This window comes from Gadus morhua, chromosome 4 (assembly GCF_902167405.1).
Source record: "Gadus morhua chromosome 4, gadMor3.0, whole genome shotgun sequence".
Classification (NCBI taxonomy): Eukaryota; Metazoa; Chordata; class Actinopteri; order Gadiformes; family Gadidae; genus Gadus; species Gadus morhua.
This window is the reverse complement of record NC_044051.1, coordinates 40,105,682-40,125,955: the sequence shown is the minus strand read 5'-3', so window position 1 is coordinate 40,125,955 and position 20,274 is coordinate 40,105,682. Positions and strand designations below refer to the sequence as shown.

Below are 20,274 nucleotides of genomic sequence, written 5' to 3'. Positions count from 1 at the left end.
CCGCAATGGTATGAATTCGAATCCCGTAATGTATCATATTTTAAACATTCATTTTCCATTTATTTCGGCTTAGAACGGTTCTACGTGACAAGTTTCTTCCAATTACACTCCAAAAACGAATGAGATTGTAATGTTTTTGACATTTTATTGAATAACAAATCAAAGAGGCAATCGCAAGGACAGCTACGTGTCTGGTCCCGATTTCCAACATCTGGCGTAGCCACGACAACAAGCGAAGCCTTCGGCTGAAAGTCACCAGTTAAACCGGTCACCACTTGAACTGAAACACCGGATAAGTACCAACACTCCTCGGCTCAGCTACAAACCTCGGACAAGTAAGTCAACTACCGCTATAACATTGTGTTGCTTTACTGTATATGGTTACCTTGTTACGCTAGCATTAGCTCTACAGCTACCAGCCCAGTTACTGTCTCTAATGTAAAGGTAGATGGCATCAGGTATGTGTGTGAATACACACACTGTAATGCGAGTGTTGGACACTTCTTTGTTATTTGGATAAACCAACGTTCTGACTGAGCGTGCACCTCTGCAAACCAGGGGGATCACACATGAATGGGCAAAGTTCAGCAAAGGGGGTACAGACACTGATCTCTACTGCTTGGATACCAAGGGAATGTCCCGAATCTTTAACAATGTCTGCTCACCCTACTACAAACGGATACAACTGTCTTTTTCCAGCTACGTGACCGCAGTAGTTGTAGCGTTTTCACAACTCTACCATAACCTTATTTTCACTTTGAGCACTCCCCTCCCTCTACCCCTCAAAGAGCTTCTAGCTCTTTTCAGGCTGCACTTGAATATAAGAATTTTGTTTTTCATTTGTTCTCCTGGGTAAATAAAGGTTAATAATGACCTCCGTTACAGCTCGTAACTTGCGGTCTAAAATGTGTCCCCGGAACGCAGCATAATGTTATACATCGATCTGGTCTGAGTTCACAGGTAGTGAGTTGCGGGTTGGACTGCCATTCCAGGGCCCACTCATATATTCCCCATCACACCTGATTCAAATCAATGGGGTATTAGCAGATTTCTGCAGAGCTTGATATAATTCTATTGAGATGATGAGATTAATTCAATTTTATTTGTATAGCCCATAATCACCATTACAGTCTCAAAGGGCTTAACAGGCCAAATATTTGTGACACCCCCCTTTACCCATGCCCCCACACGGGCAAGAAAAAACTCCCTTGAATCATTAACTTTTCAGATAAACGAAATATCTAAACAAATAAATTATATAAATTCATTTTATCATTTCATAGATCTAATTTTAAGTATTAGGCTAATATAATTCACTAAACATGTTTAACTTATGTCTTCTTACAACTTGCACCTGGAATACATACAAAGTAATTCATTGAGTACTAATTTGACCTTGTTGTCTCTTCACAGGCCAGCTGCTTCTCTCAATGGATGTTGCCTGCCATACAGACTACCTGGAAACACATACTGTAGCCATACGGCTATCCTTAAAGACTTTGCTGCCCCATTTTACAAGTGAAGGTATGTACTTTCCACTTTGAGTACATTTACTTGATGTAGTAGATTCTGCATAGATTCTAGGCTGTTGCTAGACTCTAACTGCGCTAACAAGCGCAGTTAGAGTCTGCGTGTGGACGCCCCTGGCTCCTCCCACATGTCCAGTTACAGCGGTGAGCTGCGGATCCTGAGTGTCTACGGAAAAGGGGAGGGCCCACTGGCGGTGGACGGCCATGACACCCTCTTCACCGCGTCCGAAGTGGAGGCCCTGAACTCGCTGTCTGCGGACCACAGCGCGGCCAAGAGCCTGGAGCGCGGCGAGCGGCTGGTCTGCCACGAGGAGCTGAGTGTGCAGGTTGGAAATCATCTTCTTATTCAGCATCCAAAAGAGAGGCTTCCTCTCTTACAACTCCAGCACACACCCTTATAAAGCACACTCCTTTATGAAGCAATGAGTCTTAAGTGGGGATTAAAAACTATTCTGTGCAAATGAAAGAATGTCTATTGTGTGTGTTTCCTTCTTTATGTGGAAAGCAGCAGACCCCAGACACCATTTCAATCAAGGTTGAAGAGGATATTGGTGGAGGCATGCCTGCTGTAGGTTAGTAATACACATTGCATACATGCAAGCAAACAACCTGGATCAACTGAGAATGTACTGGATTCTAACTGCGCTGAAAAGCCTGGTCCTCTTTTGAAAAGCATCATGACCAGCGCCCTGTTAGAGTCAAACTTGGGAGTTGTATTTCAAAGATGGAATCAGTCAAGGGCCCAGAAGGGTTTCAAGACGGATGCCACATGAGCTGGTTTATTATTCTCAAAGATCAATGAATTCACAATTTATGAATGCTAACTGATTAGCTTACAGGGAAGGACACGTTGTCACTTGTGCTGTGTTCCAAAAACCATACTTCCATGAGTACCCTTAAACGTAGTACACTATCCACACTCACTAAGTGCGCTAATTTGCAGATGTCAGTGTTGTTCCAAATCGAATACTCTGTGGTGCACTAACCGGAAATTACGATCACGACTGCGGCCGCGGCTCCTCCCCCGCAATAAACATCCCGCTTTGAACGGTGAACTCTTTACGCCTAGCAACTATGAAAATCTATACAAACTACAAAAGGACTCCATTAATGCAGGCTATGTGGAAAATGCGCAGACTTTGGCTTAGCCTGGATCCGCCCTCAAAGTGTGGATCGATTTACATATACTCAACAACGGCAGCACTCTTCAGCTACGTAGCTAAGAGTGCTGCCGTTGTTGAGTACGAAATGTGTAAATCGATCCACACTTTGAGCTTTGAGTCTAGGGGGGAGGGTGCTGGAGGAGACATCCCTCTCCAAAACTCTGAATCTTTGTCTGCAGTACACATTTTAAACCCTCTGTCTCAATGTTGCATAAACATTAGGGCTCACACCCGATTCGGTTTGTATCAAGATTTTTGACCCACGGTTCGATACATCCAATAATTTTTTTTTATCTAAAAAGCATTTTATTTAAACAACACTAATATAACAATAAACTTAATGTAACATTTAATTAAAAAAAATTGGAATGCTGATCAGATTTGAACAGAAAGAATACTATTAGTGTATCGCTAAATTAATAAATAAATAACCAAAGATTGCAGTTGGAGGATGCTTGCAGGTAGGCAAAAACCCTCAACTAGTTTTATGGTTTCGACAAAGATCCTATCATGGATTCTTATTAGGCTATGTAGCTGAATTAATTACATAATCAGGCCGTATAGAATGCAACATGTTTAATAGGCTAACTTTCAAATAGATTGGGAAAAAACATGAACGTCTGATTCGCAATAACGAGGCGTGTGTGTGTGTCTGCGTGAATGGCAGTCTGCGTATGTGTGTGTGAGTGACGTCAGCGAGCGAGGAGAGCGAGCGGTAGCGTGTGTGTGTATCTAGTGAAGAAACAAACGTGTCCGGTAGAATAAAGTACCCATCCTGTCAATAATCGGTGGCCGCTTCATTCCGACCTATAAGCAGACCAACTGCCGTTCAAATTACACAAAACACTAGAGACAGGGATCACACAGGCTATTTTTTTGCATTTGTCCCACTCTGGATAAATGTCGTTGATATTGCATATGAGGACTTTGCAGGCTGTGGAGAAATGCAATCCTCCGTAGCCACGGAGAGCTGTCATCACAGAGAGGGCATCTCGTCGCAGATTTACGGCATCGATAAGAGGAGCGGTGTCGGCAGACTATTATTTAGACAAATTATTATCAAATTTCCATTTGACAATTTGACCGGAGAGTTAGAAAGGGCGTATCGTGCTTCTGCCTTCTCACACCGCGAGACAGGTTTGTGGTTTTGAGTGTCGTGATTCCGGTTTCGATATGCATATCGTTACAGCCCTAATAAACATGAATTTAAAAAATGTATTTCATGTGTACAAATACACACTTCCTCCTTTTATGCAAACAGTGTATCAAAACAATTACTTGGTCTTTTTTTTCTCCCTCTGCAAAAGACTGCGATGCTTTTAGAGACCGTAGCACGCAGCGCGGCGCCACCTCGGAGAGTCTGGATGTGGACGCCCCTGGCTCCTCCCACTGGTCCAGCCACAGCGAGGAACTGAAGATTCTGAGCGTCTACGGAAAAGGGGAGGGCCCACTGGCGGTGGACGGCCATGACACCCTCTCCACCGCGTCAGAAGTGGAGGCCCTGAACTCGCTGTCTGCGGACCACAGCGTGGCCAAGAGCCTGGAGCGCGGCGAGCGGCTGGTCTGCCGTGAGGAGCTGAGTGTGCAGGTAGGAAATCATCTTCTCATTCACCATCCAAAAGAGAGGCTTCCTCTGTTACAACTCTAAAACAAACCCATAGAAAGCCCACATCTTTATGATTCAGTAAACCTTTTTACACTGCCAAATATTCCCCTGTGTGATCCGCGCGTTTACACTGAAGGAATTAATTTACAGGCTTTATTTCGCACCCCGATTAACCCTCTCTGACCCTGCACATATTGGCGGTTTCATTTTGATGTAAATGCGATAAGACAGCTTTGCGGTTCTAGGGGCGAGGCTTGGGTAGAGGTGTTGCTGCATTGTCTCTACAACAGAGACGATTTAGCGATATCACAATGCTGCTGACCATCACGGGAGAAAAGGTGATGCAGTCGCATTTAAAGAAGACGAAAAATGGTTGATCTAAGAGAAAGTACCAGGCAAACTTTCCTTACAATGCTTCGTCAAAGGAGTGGTTAGCAAAATAAAGAATACGTTGGGATTTTTGCACTTGTGAATAGTTAATCGCGTTTTACTCTACACTCTGATGTGAACTCATTCTTGAATGCGAGGGTCTTGAATCAAATTTCTTTTTTTTGCAATTCATTGTAAAGTCCTCCAGTGTGTAGCCCCGCCTTCTGCTGTGAACCAAGAAAGCCAGCTCCGAGACGAAGGGGGATTTTATCAGCTTGGCAGTGTTGAAAATTGGAGGGCGTGCCAAGCCGCGACCGAACCAGATTGGCAGTGTAAAAATGCCTAATCTGTCGTTAGTGGTGATTGACAACTATTCTGTGAAAATGAAAGAATATGTCTTGTGTGTATTTTGTGTGTTTCCTTCTTCATGTGGAAAGCAGCAGACACCAGAAACCATTTCAATCAAGATTGAAGAGGATATTGGTGGAGGCATGCCCGCCGTAGGTTAGTAATACACATTGCATCTATGCAAGAAAACAACCTTTAAACTGAGAATGTACGCAATTCTGCCTTCTCAGCAGGAGCCTTCAACCCTTGACCATCCAAAGCGCAACAAGGAAAATGCATTATCAACAAATAGAAGTTAGAAAGAATGTCCAAATATAATTCACAATACACAAGTGTGTACAAAGTACATACTGTATACCTTTTGTGAAAATTATTAATTGAAAACATTACTTTCTCTCTTTCTCTGTTTTCCTCTCTGAAGAAGACGTCAATGACATCAGAGACTGCAGCACGCAGCGCGGCGCCGTCTCGGAGAGTCTGCGTGTGTTCGCCCCTGGCTCCTCCCACATGTCAAGTCACAGCGGGGAGTTGCGCATCCTGAGCGTTTACGGACAATGGGAGGGCCCACTGGCGGTGGACGTCCATAACACCCTTTTTGCCGCGTCAGAACCGGAGGCCTTGAGCTCGCTGTCCGCTGACCACAGCGTGGCCAAGAGCCTGAACTGCAGCGTGAGGCTGGTCCGCCTTGAGGAGCTGACTGGGCATCAGGGCGGCCGCAAGGGCCGGCCCGGTGTCTTGTGTGGAAAGGTTATTCCCAACAAGGCCAATATGATGAGGACCCATAACGACGAGAAGCCCTACAAGTGTGACCAATGCACGAGGGGCTTCAGTCGGAAAGGCCACCTGAAGATCCACCTGAGGACTCACTCCGGCGAGAAGCCCTACAAGTGTGACCAATGCCCGAAGCGCTTCAGTCGGACAAGCAGCCTGAAGATCCACATGAGGACTCACTCAGGGGAGAAGCCCTACAAGTGTGACCAATGCCCGAAGCGCTTCAGTCAGAATAACATCCTGAAGAACCACATGAGGACTCACTCCTGGGAGAAGCCCTACAAGTGTGACCAATGCACGATTTAAATTGGTTTAAATTACTGCTTTTAGTTTTTCTTTTCATCACGATTAAACGCTTTCAACTTTTGATTTGCTTTCTGTTTTTATTAATAATCGATGACTGTGTTGAATAACTTATTTCTAGGACACTTCTGACAGCAAAATATTTGATTTACTGTAGAGCTTGATCAGGGGAAGATACAGGCAGCAAAGTTACCAAGCATACAGTCAATGAGACGATGGGTGTACTCAGGGCCGTCGGATTGCGGGGACAAAGGGGACCGTTGTGGGGGGGCCCAAGGCCGAGGGGGGGCCCATGACCAAAAAAAAAAAAAAAATTATCTTACCTTTCCTCTCCTCCCCCCCCCCCCCCCCGTCAACAACCGTTCCGGACCCCCCCCCCGTCCCCCCCCCCCCCGTCAACAATCGATCCGGACCCCCCCGCCCCCGCCCCCCCCCGCCAACAATCGTTCCGGACCCCCCCCCCCCGTCAACAATCTGGCGCAGGGGGTCCATCAGTACCGATAGTATAGGGGCCCAGGATTTGGTGCTACGGCCCTGGGTGTACTTGATTCATATAGAAAACATTCACATCGTGGGTAAATACAAAGGAAACAAAGGTCAGGGGCCTTCGTGGAGTTTCGTGGAGTTTAGGATTGGCCAGAGGAGAGACCAAGTTAAATTGCAATTCACAATATGGGTGAAGTGGACATGGCTGCAAGACGGTTAAAGGAATCTACACAACAAAGAAGTCTGGATTGGCCTCATCAAACTAGGTGGCCACAGTGGCAAATGCAAACTATCTTAGCACCTTTCTATTAGAGAGGGCGGGAGGTATCTCTAGGTCCATGGAGAATGCATAGAAATTCATTGAAATTTACAAATTATTCAAACAGGGTTCATATAATTTTTATAGTAAAATTCTGCTTGATATTGCCACAACATTGACATTACCGTTATGTTTGTTATTACAAAAAAACGCATAGTAAACTTGTCAAATAGACTGAGATTGTACCCCACACCATACATGATTGTGTTCATTTCACTTACGTTTCCATTCCGTGTGCTTAGAAGTAGAATCTTTATTTGTCATTGGGTTAAATACAGTGTATTTACACAACGAAATTAAGGTGCAGATCTTGTTCAGTGCTTTTTAAAAATAAAAAGAATAAATAGAATACAGTACGAAATATTAATAAATATAATAACCCCTCCCCCTGCCTTCCACTTAAGGCACATTTAAGTGTCCTACACCCTCCCCTCCCTCCCAGACAACAACCAACAACCCCTTCTTCCCACATATATCTAAATAGCAGCCGGTCCAGGAAGGTAAGCATAATGAGGAACCCGGGCAGCTGCACCGGTTGTCTGTCAATATTTACGCCATTGATTAATAATATCTTGACCATTAAATAAATGCCTTAAATAAATGCCGAATCTGTATCTCTCATAAAGAATATCGTCAGACAATGCAAAGGGATCGGTTCTGTCCCGAAAAAACCCTCTGTCTCCGGAGAGACGCCTGTACGATAAGTGCGTCGAGCAGGTTTGGTTGCGAGCGCAAGTCACCATGGTGATACAGCGACGCTTAAAGAGATCGACCCTCATGGTACAGCTAACCCAGGCTTTCAGCTCAACATACCTCGCTAACCCTCTAATCGAGCTTCGTAGTACAGGCCCCTGGATTGGGCTTCGCGGGTTTGTTACCCGGCGTTTCTATTGTTACCGGTCTTGCGTGTTCCAACGGTTTATTAGGTGTCTAATAAATCGCTGTCTAATCAATACTTCATTCACTGCCTCTTCCGTGGTCATTACAATATTATGAATGGACTGCTGTGTAAAAAATAAATAATAATAATTATACCAGATACATTTTCAGTCGCACCGGTGCGCCCAAATAAAATATTTGGTCGCACTACCCCGAATTCTAGGCGCATGTGCGCCCAAATTAGGCGCACTCTGGAGCCCTGTCGGTACGCCGTCGGGTCCTGCCGCCTTCCTCGGGTTCACTTTCCTCAGTGTCCTTCTAACCTGATGTTCCTGGAGGGTCAGCGGGGTGTTGGTGAAGGCTGGGGGGGGGGGGGGGGGGGGGGGGGGGCGTTGGTTGACTATCCGCCTCAAACCGGGCAAAGAAACTGTTTAATTCCTCTGCCCTTGTAGCATTAGGGTTGGTAGTTGTGATGTTGTGGCCCTTGTAGTTAGAGATGTGCTGTATTCCCTGCCACACCTGACGAGGGTTTTTGTCCATGATGTAGCCCTCTATTTTCCTTTTATATGCTAACTTAGCAGCCCTTATGCCCCTCTTTAGGTTCGCTCTGGCTGTGCTGTAGGCTACTGAGCCCTATCTCCTGACCTGAAAGCAGTGTTGCGGTCCTTGACAGTGTTTCTTTAATACTCTTGGTAGGATAACAAACCTACCATGATTTATCGTTCCTTATGTCGTATGGTAATGTACAGGGGTTGGGTTTGTGTCGGGTCTCTTCTTTTTCTGTTTACTAATTATTTGTGTGTGTGTGAGTGTGTGTGTGCGTGTGTGTGCGTGTGTGTGTGCGTGTGTGTGTGTGTGTGTGTGTGTGTGGAAAGTTCATAAGCCAGAGGGAAACTGAGCTGGAGCAGTAAATTTCTGTTTTTCTTTTCTTGTTTGATGGTTTCGGTTCATCTGTTCGAATATTGTTTGGTCCAAAAGCTTGGATTTCTTTTAACAAACGAGCTGAACATCATCATCATCATGATAATTATAAAAAACGGTATCATTTGAACTTCATTATTTATTGCTTGGGATTTTTTCTTGCATTTATTCTGTTTGTATTATTTTTAACCATGTTTAATAAAATCGAAATTACGGGGAAAGGTTACCTCCCCTTCCTCTTATATTGCCCGCCCAGATTATTTGCCCTGACCGCCCATGAGAAAATTAGTTACGAACGTGTACACATAGTTCTTTGCTTGAGAGACACCGTGGCTTGCAAACGAGCGAATCATCGCAGTTGCTCAGTGTTTGGATGTACAAAACCTCGAAAAGGTAAGTTAACTAACGCCACATCATTGTGTTGCTTTACTGTATATGGTTACCTTGTTAGCATTATAATGGTGCTTTAGCATTAGCGCTACAGCTAACAGCCAAGCTACTGTCGCTAATGTTAAGGTAGATAGCATTAGTTACGTGTGTAAATACCATGGACCTATTATAGAGAAAGGACAGTGGACTACATGGCTGCCCATTCATTCCTATAAATACACACACTGTAAGTAGAGTGTGCACCTCAGCAAGCATGGGGCATCATACGACAATGGGCACAATTCAACAAAGGGGCTACAGGCACTGATCTCTACTGCTTGGATACCAGAAAAATGCAATGTTTAACAATGTCTGCTCACCATACAACAAACGAATACAACTGTATTCTACCGGCCACTGGACCGCAGTAGTTGTAGCGTTTTACTGATGAGGAGATTGACCTGTTAAACTCATCCTAAATACATATGGTGCGTTCCTGGGAACCCGTGTTTTCGCAACCTTCTACCCTCTTGTACTCCCAGTTATAGCTGGTTATTTACGGGCAAAAAAGTGTACCTGGAACGCACTATTATAGGCATGTTTTCCCCTTCACACTTGATTCAAATCAAAGGGTTATTAGCAGATTTCTGCAGAGCTTTATGTCATGGTATTGAGTTGATGAGATGAACTTTAAAATATGTAAACAAATCAATGATGTAATCAGTGGTGGGCAGAGTAGCTAAAAAATGTACTCAAGTAAAAGTACTGTTACTTTAAGATTATAATTACTCAAGCAATGTGTGTGTTTCACTCACTCTGTTCGAGCCTGCATGAGTTCAATGTTGTCATTACCTGTTACGTCTTTCTGACCAATCGCAGTTCAAGGCCGACCTGGGCTGTACCACTTCGGGAGGGGGCGCTCAGTTACTCCACTCTAGACAAGGGCGAATTGGTTGCGACGTTGACCCGGCGCCCCCCGAAACGTTAACGGGCCACGGGGAATTCTCCCAACTCTCCCGATTACCACTCTGCGTGCCTGTGTGTGTGTGTGTGTGTGTGTGTGTGTGTGTGTGTGTGTGTGTGTGTGTGTGTGTGTGTGTGTGTGTGTGTGTGTGTGTGTGTGTGTGTGTGTGTGCAGGCGTTATTCAATTGCCTCTCGGCCGCTTGTACCCGCGATCTCGTCCTTTCGTTCATCACCCAACCCGCATGACCATAGGTGAGGATAGGAACGAAGATCGACCGGTAGATCGAGAGATTTGCCTTGCGGCTCAGCTCTCTTTTCGTAACAACGGTGCGGTAAAGCGAACGCAATACCGCCCCCGCAGCTCCGATTCTCCGGCCAATCTCACGCTCCATAGTCTCCTCACTCGCGAACAAGACCCCGAGGTACTTGAACTCCTTCACTTGGGCTAAGGAATATTCACGTGATAGAAATAGATCTCGCATGTAATAAAAGAAAAGATCTAAAAAAAAACAAAGTAACGACCGTCACGTAGCCAAATGGAACGGCGTAAAAGTACCGTTCTTTCTTCAAATATTTACTCAAGTAAAAGTAAAAGTATGTTGCAATAAAACTACTCCTAAAATTACAATTTATCCAGAAAGTTACTCAAGTATTTGTAACGGAGTAAATGTAGCGCGTTCCTACCCACCTCTGGATGTAATATCATTTCATATAACTAATTTTAAGTATTAGGCTAATGTAATTCACTAAACATGCTTATCTTATATCTTCTTACAACTTGCTGCTGGACTATATACAACGTAATTAATTGAGTACTGATTTTACTTTGTTGTCTCTACGCAGGCCAGCTCATCAAGTGCTTACATTCAGCAGCTTCTCTCAAGGGATGTTGCCTGCCAGACAGAGCACCTGGAAACGCATATTTGTAGGCACACAGCTATCCTTAAAGACTTTGCAGCCACATTTTAAAAGTGAAGGTACTGTGTACTTTCCTCATTGAGTATTTTTGTTCTTTGATGTAATAGATTCTTGGAAGCATAGATTCTAGGCTGATGCTAGATTCTATCTGCGCTAAAAAGCCTGGTCCTCTTTGGAAAAGCATCATGACCAGCGCCCTGCTAAAACACGAGTCAAACTTGGGAGTTGCATTTCATAGATGGAATCAGTCAAGAGCCCAGAAGGGTTTCAAGCCCGATGCGACATGAGCTGGTTTATCATTCTCAAATATCACTGAATTCATAATGTATGAATGTTAGCTGAACAGCTTACTCTACGTCCACACCAGGAGCGACCAAAGCGTCAAAGACGCTTTGGTCGCTCACGAAGTTTCGCTGCGAATTTTTCTGTTCGCTTTGGTCGCTCAAGTCGCTCATGACGTACAATTCAATTATGCAGACGCATTTAAAGGAGCCGTATGCGTTTAGTAGGCCCTACAGACAGCCATATCAAATAGTGAACTCTCCCATACACCTTGGCCATATTGCCGAGACGGTTTTGCTTGTTCGATAAAGTGCTTCGACAACAAGTAGGACAGTGATTCCCCCCCAATACAAAAAAAATCCTAAAATGTAGGCTAATTACAACCGAGAACAAAAAACCCTGCGTGCTGTAGTAGTTAAAATATGTTTCACTGATCTGGATCTGCAAATCATGATCTGCACTCATTCGTCGCATTCAAAACAAATAGACATTCACGCACATGGCTAATTTGCATACGCGCACAGGACTGGTTGGCTCCGCAAGGCAAATAATGGAACATATCGATCTATCTAGGCTTTTCTGTCTATCTATCTATCAACGCGTGTCTAGTTTTAATGTGATGTATTGTGTGTATGTCCAGTCAGACTTGTTCTCTGTGGTGTTGTAGGCTACTGTCCTGTGTGGGCCGAACCACCTAAATGGATTCCCGACGATTTGTGTCGTTTGGTATTAATAAAGACTTGACTAGGCTTTCTATCTATCTAGACTAGATATATCCCTTGTCATTTATCCCTCGTCTTGTCGATTAGTTTGTTTATGTGACGATTTCAAAAACTTTTTTGGTTTTGTTTAAAGCATGCTACACGCGATTGGTTGGTTAGATTGGTGGCATGGAGAGCAAATTAAAATGATTCCCGCTTAAATACGAACGTTCTAGATGTAGCCTATAAATACTCCCGCTTATCATCACTTGATATCCAAACCACTACGGCGTTTCGATCTCTGAACTGAAAAGGGGTGGGTTCGTACAACACCGGGTGCCCAGTTACAGCCGCGATTAATACTTCAGCCGACATTTTGTTCAGTGAGTGAATAAAGGTAGGTAGGAACCAAAGTGCCTGCCGATGTTCCCTGGGATCCACGCAAGCGAAGAGCGTCTACATTCCGATTGGCTGTCAGTGTTTGGCCGCTGAAGCGAATAATAGTCATTTGCATAAAGTTAAAAAGTTTTCAACTTCTTTTTGACGCTCTGGTCGCTCAACTTTGGCCGCTGGTAGCGTTGGTCGCTTTGGTCGCTCTGGTCGCTCTTGCCCATAGAAAGTGAATGACTTCCGGCGATTTGGTCGCTCAATTCGCTTCTGGTGTGGACGGACAGTTAGAGGGAATGACACGTTGTTGCATTCTAGTGTCCAAATAGAATTATTGTGCTTGCCTCGCATGTCATGTTGTGATCAGATAGCTTTGCGCTGGTGTACGTTGAGTGTCCTTAACCTGGCCAACCACTTGAGCTTTGAGTCTAGGGTAGGGCTGTCAACGAATATTCGAAGTTCGAATATTCGTTCGAAATGTATCCAAAGACGCGAATTCGAACGTGAAAATTAATATTCGAATGTGAAAAAACACTCCCGCGGTACAAGCGCCTCTATCTGCTTTGTGAATGAGCCTCTGTCTGTTCGCGATGTCCCTCATAATATTCGAATGTGAAAAAACACTCCCGCGGTACAAGTGTAACAGACTAGTATTGTGAAGAGCGAATGTATTTTATCCCCTCGGGGTTTCCGTACTTGGATATAGGTATTCCAGCTCGGCTATGCCATTCAATAAGCATCCGAAGTAGAGCTCAGGGAGCTAGTAGTCTGGCTGGTGAAAGCTGCTATAACGCAATGTTCTCGGCAAAGTCCGAGACAGCTTTTTTTTCATGAATCCGAACGGTGCGTAGTGCTGGCCCTTTCGCTTTCATGGTGGAAGACGTAGGCGACATGCATTTTTTTCTTTATCGATTTTAATAGGCCTTCTCGATAAATGGTAAGCAAAGCAAGGAACGTTACCACTAGCATACTTTGTAACATTCAGAAGCGGGCGTCTTCTTCAGATTACTATAGTTTGCGCGCTTGCAGGTGTGGTGGTGAAATGCAAGCGATACAAAGTTGTGGCTTTTCATGATTAGGCCTCCACGTTACTGGGCTGTTTATATGATATATATATATCCCACTAATTTGAACCATGGTTTTGTCGCATTATTGACATATTGACGGCAACTGCGTAAAATAGGCAACCAGATATTCGAATAGTTCGAATTCGTGATTTTTTTCCAAACGAACATTCGAATGTCATTTTTGAGCAATTGTGACAGCCCTAGTCTAGGGAGGAGGGTGCTGGAGGAGACGTCCCTCTCCAAAACTGTGAATCTTTGTCAACAGTACACATTTTAAACCCTCTGTGTCAATGTTGCGTACATTTAAAGAGTTTCTTTAACTTGTACAGATGCACAATGCCCCCCTTTATGCAAATAATGTATCAAAACAATTACTTTTTTACCTTTTTTTCTCCCTCTACAGTAGACTGCGATGCCTTTGGAGACCGTAGCACTCAGCGTGGCGCCACCTCAGAGATTCTGGGTGTGGTCGCCCCTGGCTCCTCCCACATGTCCAGTCACAGCGAGGAACTGGTGGTTAGCAAAATAAAGAATATGTTTGCATTTTTGCACTTGTAAATAGTTAATCGTGTTTAGCCTACACTCAGATTTGAACTCATTCTTGCATGCGATGGTCTTGGATAAAAAAAAAAAATACCCAGGCAAGACATGGAAATTGCAGGGCGTGCCAAGCCGCGACCGAACACGCTTGGCAGTGTAAAAACGCCTAATTGGTCGGTAGTGGGGATTGACAACTATTCTGTGAAAATGAAAGAATATGTCTTGTGTGTGTTTCCTTCTTTATGTGGAAAGCTGCAGACCCCAGACACCATTTCAATCAAGGTTGAAGAGGATATTGGTGGAGGCATGCCCGCCGTAGGTTAGTAATACACATTGCATCTATGCAAGAAAACAACCTGGATCAACTGAGAATGTATTCGATTCTCCCTGCGCTAAAAAGCCTGGTCCTCTTTTGAAAAGCATTATGACCAGCGCCCTGTTAAAACACGAGTCAAACTTGGGAGTAGCATTTCAAAGATGGAATCAGTCAAGAGCCCAGAAGGGTTTCAAGACAAATGCCACATGAGCTGGTTTATCATTCTCAAACATCAATGAATTCATAATGCATCAATGTTAGCTGATCAGGTTAGAGGGAAGGACACATTGTTGCTTTTCAGTGTCAGAATAGAATTATTGTGCTTGCCTCGCATGTCATGTTGTGCTCAGGTTACTTTGCGCTGGTGTTCGTTGAGTGTCCTTAACCTGGCCAACCACTTGAGCTTTGAGTCTAGGGGGGAGGGGGTTGGAGGAGACGTCCCTCTCCAAAACTGTGAATCTTTGTCAGCAGTACACATTTTAAACCCTCTGTGTCAATGTTACATACATTTAAAGAGTTTCTCTCACGTGTACAAATACACAATGCCTCCCTTTATGCAAATAATGTATCAAAACAAATGATTTTTCCTTTTTTTCTCCCTCTGCAGAAGACTGCGATGCCTTTGGAGACCGTAGCACTCATCGCAACGCCACCTCAGAGATTCAGGGTGAGGACGCCCCTGGCTCCCCCCACATGTCCATCCACAGCGAGGAACTGAAGATTCTGAGCGTCTACGGAAAAGGGGAGGGCCCTTTGGCGACGGACGGCCATGACACCCTCTTCACCGCGTCAGAAGTGGAGGCCCTGAACTCGCTGTCTGCGGACCACAGCGCGGCCAAGAGCCTGGAGCGCGGCGAGCGGCTGGTCTGCCGCGAGGAGCTGAGTGTGCAGGTTGGAAATCATCTTCTTATTCAGCATCCAAAAGAGAGGCTTCCTCTGTTTCAACTCCAGCACACACCTTTAGAAAGCATACACCTTTATGATTCAGTAAACGTTTTTACACTCCCAAATATGCCCGTCTTATGCCCAACTTCTCCCCTGTGTGATCCGCACGTTTACACTGACCGAGGTAATTTACAGGCTTTATTTCGCACCCCTATTAACCCTCTCTGACCCTACACATATTGGCGGTTTCATGTTGATGTAAATGCGATAAGACAGCTTTGCGGTTCTAGGGGCGAGGCTTGGGTAGAGGTGTTGCTGCATTGTCTCTACAACAGAGACGATGCAGCGATATCAACATGAATAGTTGTAACTGGAGAGATGGTGAAATCCGCAAGCTGCTGACCATCATGGGAGAGATGGTGAGGCAGTCGCATTTAAAGAAGACGAAAAATGGTCGATCTAAGAGAAAGTACCAGAAAAACGTTCCTTACAATGCTTCGTCAGCAAAGTGGTTAGCAAAATAAAGAATATGTTGGGATTATTGCACTTGTAAATAGTTAATCGCGTTTTAGCCTACACTCAAATGTGAACTCATTCTTGCATGCGAGGGTCTTGAATCAAAAAAATTATGCATATATTTTTTTGCAATTCATTGTAAAGTCCCCCAGTGTGTAGCCCCGGCTTCTCCAGTGAACCAAGAAAGCCAGCTCCGAGACGAACAGGGATTTTATCAGCTGGCAGGGTAAAAATGCCTAATCTGTCGTTAGTGGGGATTAACAACTATTCTGTGAAAATGAAAGAATATGTCTTGTGTGTGTTTCCTTTTTTATGTGGAAAGCAGCAGACCCCAGACACCAATTCAATCAAGGTTGAAGAGGATATTGGTGGAGGCATGCCCGCCGTAGGTTAGTACACATTGCATCTATCTATGCAAGAAAACAACCTTTATAAACTGAGAATGTACTCGAATCTGCCTTCTCAGCAGGAGCCTTTAACCCTTAACCATCCAAAGGGCGACAAGGAAAATGCATAATCAACAAATAGAAGTTAGAAAGAATGTCAAAATATAATTCTTCCAATACACAAGTGTGTACAAAGTACAAACTGTATACCTTTTGTGAAAACGATTAATTAAAAACATCACTTTCTCTCTTTCTCTGTTTTCCTCTCTGAAGAAGACAATGACATCAGAGACTGCAGCACGCAGCGCGGCGCCACCTCGGAGAGTCTGCGTGTGGACGCCCCTGGCTCCTCCCACATGTCAAGTCACAGCGGGGAGCTGCGCATCCTGAGCGTTTACGGACAAGGGGAGGGCCCACTGGCGGTGGACGGCCAGGACACCCTCTTTGCCGCGTCAGAACTGGAGGCCTTGAGCTCGCTGTCCGCTGACCACAGCGTGGCCAAGAGCCTGAACTGCAGCGTGAGGCTGGTGCGCCTTGAGGAGCTGACTGGGCATCATGGTGGCCGCAAGGGCCGGCCCGGTGTCCTGGGTGGCACGGTTATTCCCAACAATGCCAATATGATCGTCCACATGAGGACTCACTCCGGCGAGAAGTCCTACAGGTGTGACCAATGCACGAAGCGCTTCAGTTATAGCTCCCACCTGAAGATCCACATGAGAACTCACTCCGGCGAGAAGCCCTACAAGTGTGACCAATGCACAAAGCGCTTCAGTCGGACTGACCACCTGAATATCCACATGAGGACTCACTCCGGGGAAAAGCCCTACAGGTGTGACCAATGCACGAAGCGCTTCAGTTATAGCTCCCACCTGAAGATCCACATGAGAACTCACTCCGGCGAGAAGCCCTACAAGTGCGACCAATGCACGAAGTGCTTCAGTCGGAAAGGCCAGCTGAATATCCACATGATGAATCACTCCGGCGAGAAGCCCTACAAGTGTGACCAATGCACGATGCGCTTCAGTCAGAAATACATCCTGAAGAACCACATGAGGACTCACTCCGGGGAGAAGCCCTACAAGTGTGACCAATGCAAGATGCGCTTCAGTCAGAAAGGCCTCCTGAAATTCCACATGATGATTCACTCCGGCGAGAAGCCCTACAAGTGTGACCATTGCATGAAGCGCTTCAGTCACAAAGGCAACCTGAATAAACACGTAATGACTCACTCTGGGGAGAAGCCCTACAGGTGTGACCAATGCAAGAAGTGCTTCAGTCGGACAAGCCACCTGAAGATCCACATGAGGACTCACTCTGGGGAGAAGCCCTACAAGTGTGACCAATGCACGAAGGGCTTCAGTCGGACAAGCCAGCTGAATAGCCACATGAGAACTCACTACGGCGAGAAGCCCTACAAGTGTGACCAATGCACGAAGCGCTTCAGTCATGGCTGCAACCTGAAGAACCACCTGAGGACTCACACCGGCGAGAAGTCCTACAGGTGTGACCAATGCCCGAAGTGCTTCAGTCTGAAAAACCACCTGAAGCGCCACATGAGGACTCACTCTGGGGAGAAGCCCTACAAGTGTGACCAATGCACGAAGTGCTTCAGTCGGACAAGCCAGCTGAAGATCCACCTGAGGACTCACTCCGGCGAGAAGCCCTACAGCTGTGACCAATGCACGAAGTCTTTCTGTCAGAAAGACTACCTGAATAGCCACATGAGAACTCACTCCGGCGAGAAGCCCTACAAGTGTGACCAATGCACGATGCGCTTCAGTCAGAAATACACCCTGAAGAACCACATGAGGACTCACTCCGGGGAGAAGCCCTACAGGTGTGACCAATGCACGAAGTGCTTCAGTCGGAAAGGCCAGCTGAATATCCACATGATGAATCACTCCGGCGAGAAGCCCTACAAGTGTGACCAATGCACGATGCGCTTCAGTCAGAAATACATCCTGAAGAACCACATGAGGACTCACTCCGGGGAGAAGCCCTACAAGTGTGACCAATGCAAGATGCGCTTCAGTCAGAAAGGCCTCCTGAAATTCCACATGATGATTCACTCCGGCGAGAAGCCCTACAAGTGTGACCATTGCATGAAGCGCTTCAGTCACAAAGGCAACCTGAATAAACACGTAATGACTCACTCTGGGGAGAAGCCCTACAGGTGTGACCAATGCAAGAAGTGCTTCAGTCGGACAAGCCACCTGAAGATCCACATGAGGACTCACTCTGGGGAGAAGCCCTACAAGTGTGACCAATGAACGAAGGGCTTCAGTCGGACAAGCCAGCTGAAGATCCACCTGAGGACTCACTCCGGCGAGAAGCCCTACAGCTGTGACCTATGCACGAAGTCTTGCTGTCAGAAAGACTACCTGAATAGCCACATGAGAACTCACTCGGGGGAGAAGCCCTACAAGTGTGACCAATGCCCGAAGTGCTTCAGTCAGGGTTCCGCCCTGAAGTCCCACACGTTGTCTCACACCGGCGAGAAGCCCTACAGGTGTGACCAATGCACGAAGTGTTTCATTCAAAGCTCCGCCCTGACGATCCACATGAGGACTCACACCGGGGAGAAGCCCTGCGTGTGTCTGCAGTGCAACGCCAGCTACAGCGACCCAAGCAATTTGCGAGTGCACATGCTCAAGCACACTTTGACACGGGTTAACTGGACGCTTTGATTGAGACCTCTGTCCTGTATTGGTTGAAATTACTGCTTTTTGTTTTTCTTTTCATTACGTTTAAATGCTTTCCAATTTTGATTTGCTTTCTGTTTTTATTAATAATTGATGTCTGTGTTGAATAACTTATTTCTAGGACAAAGATGATTGAAGATGATCCATTTTAAAAGGTCCCTGGTTAAATGTCTAGATCTCAGTGATGCTCAGTTTAGGCCGGTCCTCCCTCTAGAATGCAGCATTATTCTAACAGGACAAAGTCAGAAGATTCCTAGCATTTGTCCCCCTTCACTCTCTGTTTGCAGCGGCGGCTGGTGATCCAATTCGTGGGTGGGGTGCAGTAATGGACGGGGGTCCTCCCCAAGAAAATATAGAATTGGTTTCTGGGATGCCAACTAGCTAAAAATGTATTCCGATTCATAGCCTACATCCTGACTTGCAGGGCCTGGACAAGCTGCTTTCATTTTCATTCCACTAGCCATTGCTATTTGACCCATGGTTGTTATTCTGATATTGAGGCATATCATGATCAATGTCCTATAGTGTTTGACCGGAGTCTCAAGGTGTATATCAAATGCAGTTTGGGACCGTTGTATATATATTTTTTATATACTACATGCCAAAAGACTTAATTAATATGGAACTTACTTGTTCCTTTTAAGTATAACATTGCGTGATTGAGGAGTCCAATTCCTCCACTGAAATGGGTAGAAAGTGCTTTTACGGCTCTCTGCTAATTAGTTTACTAGCTATATTCGAGTTTTATCTAGCGATCCGCTATCTGTATTATGTTATTTTGTCTTGGGAAACATGAGCCGAATGTTTTTTGAAACCTGCCCGGTAACGGACAACCCTTACGTAATTGTTTGTCAAGTTGTCAACAACTGATGACGTAGGCCGGTACAATTTTCGCCCCCTGTACAATTTTAACGTGACAGAGGCGACGGAGAAAAGAGGCCCTCCGTGTGATTGTTACGAGGGAGGACGCTGTCCTGCGTGGTTGCCTGGAGCTGCCAGAGAGCTGGGGACGTTTCGGGAGGGCTTTGCCCTGCCAGCCATCGCACATCCCGAAGTGCGGTCTCTGCTGCGGTATCGTAATCCCTGCACCCAAACTAATCATTCAGCCCGAACAGAACTGTGACGAAACGAACTAACGCCGAGCCGGTACACACACACACACGCACACACACACACACACACACACACACACACACACACACACACACACACACACACACACACACACACACACACACACACACACACGACTGAAAGAACTAACGCGGCCGTACACAAGCCCACACGCACTACACTGGAAAGGACATTGCACCGTTGTGCATTCCGTGCACATACCCCTGGTCAGGACTTAAGGAAAAGTGTCTTTCTTGAGTGTTATAAGTGTTAGAATAATATAGCTAGTGTTATATTGGATTGTGATTGTGACTCGAATGTTAAATGCACGTCTGGTAATTTAGCATTGGAATGTGATTTATGTTTTCCCGGTTTATATGTTATTGTTGATGGGAACAATCAAATGTATGTAGGCTATATTGTGTTGAACGTTG

At 45.5% G+C, this 20,274-nt stretch overlaps 2 long non-coding RNA genes and 1 pseudogene across 2 annotated transcripts; all 3 read left to right on the top strand.

Moving 5' to 3' along the window:
* The first annotated feature begins 132 nt into the window (after positions 1-132).
* Positions 133-1,820, top strand: LOC115541327 (uncharacterized). The gene is made up of 3 exons (XR_003976327.1): positions 133-335; positions 1,414-1,524; positions 1,621-1,820. It is a non-coding gene; the product is annotated as an uncharacterized LOC115541327 (long non-coding RNA).
* Positions 1,821-4,439: 2,619 nt separating this feature from the next.
* On the top strand, positions 4,440-18,793 carry LOC115541301 (zinc finger protein 271-like; annotated as a pseudogene).
* On the top strand, positions 8,407-13,837 carry LOC115541329 (uncharacterized). Its single transcript, XR_003976329.1, has 3 exons — positions 8,407-9,087; positions 10,871-11,004; positions 13,786-13,837. It is a non-coding gene; the product is annotated as an uncharacterized LOC115541329 (long non-coding RNA).
* Positions 18,794-20,274: the final 1,481 nt, after the last annotated feature.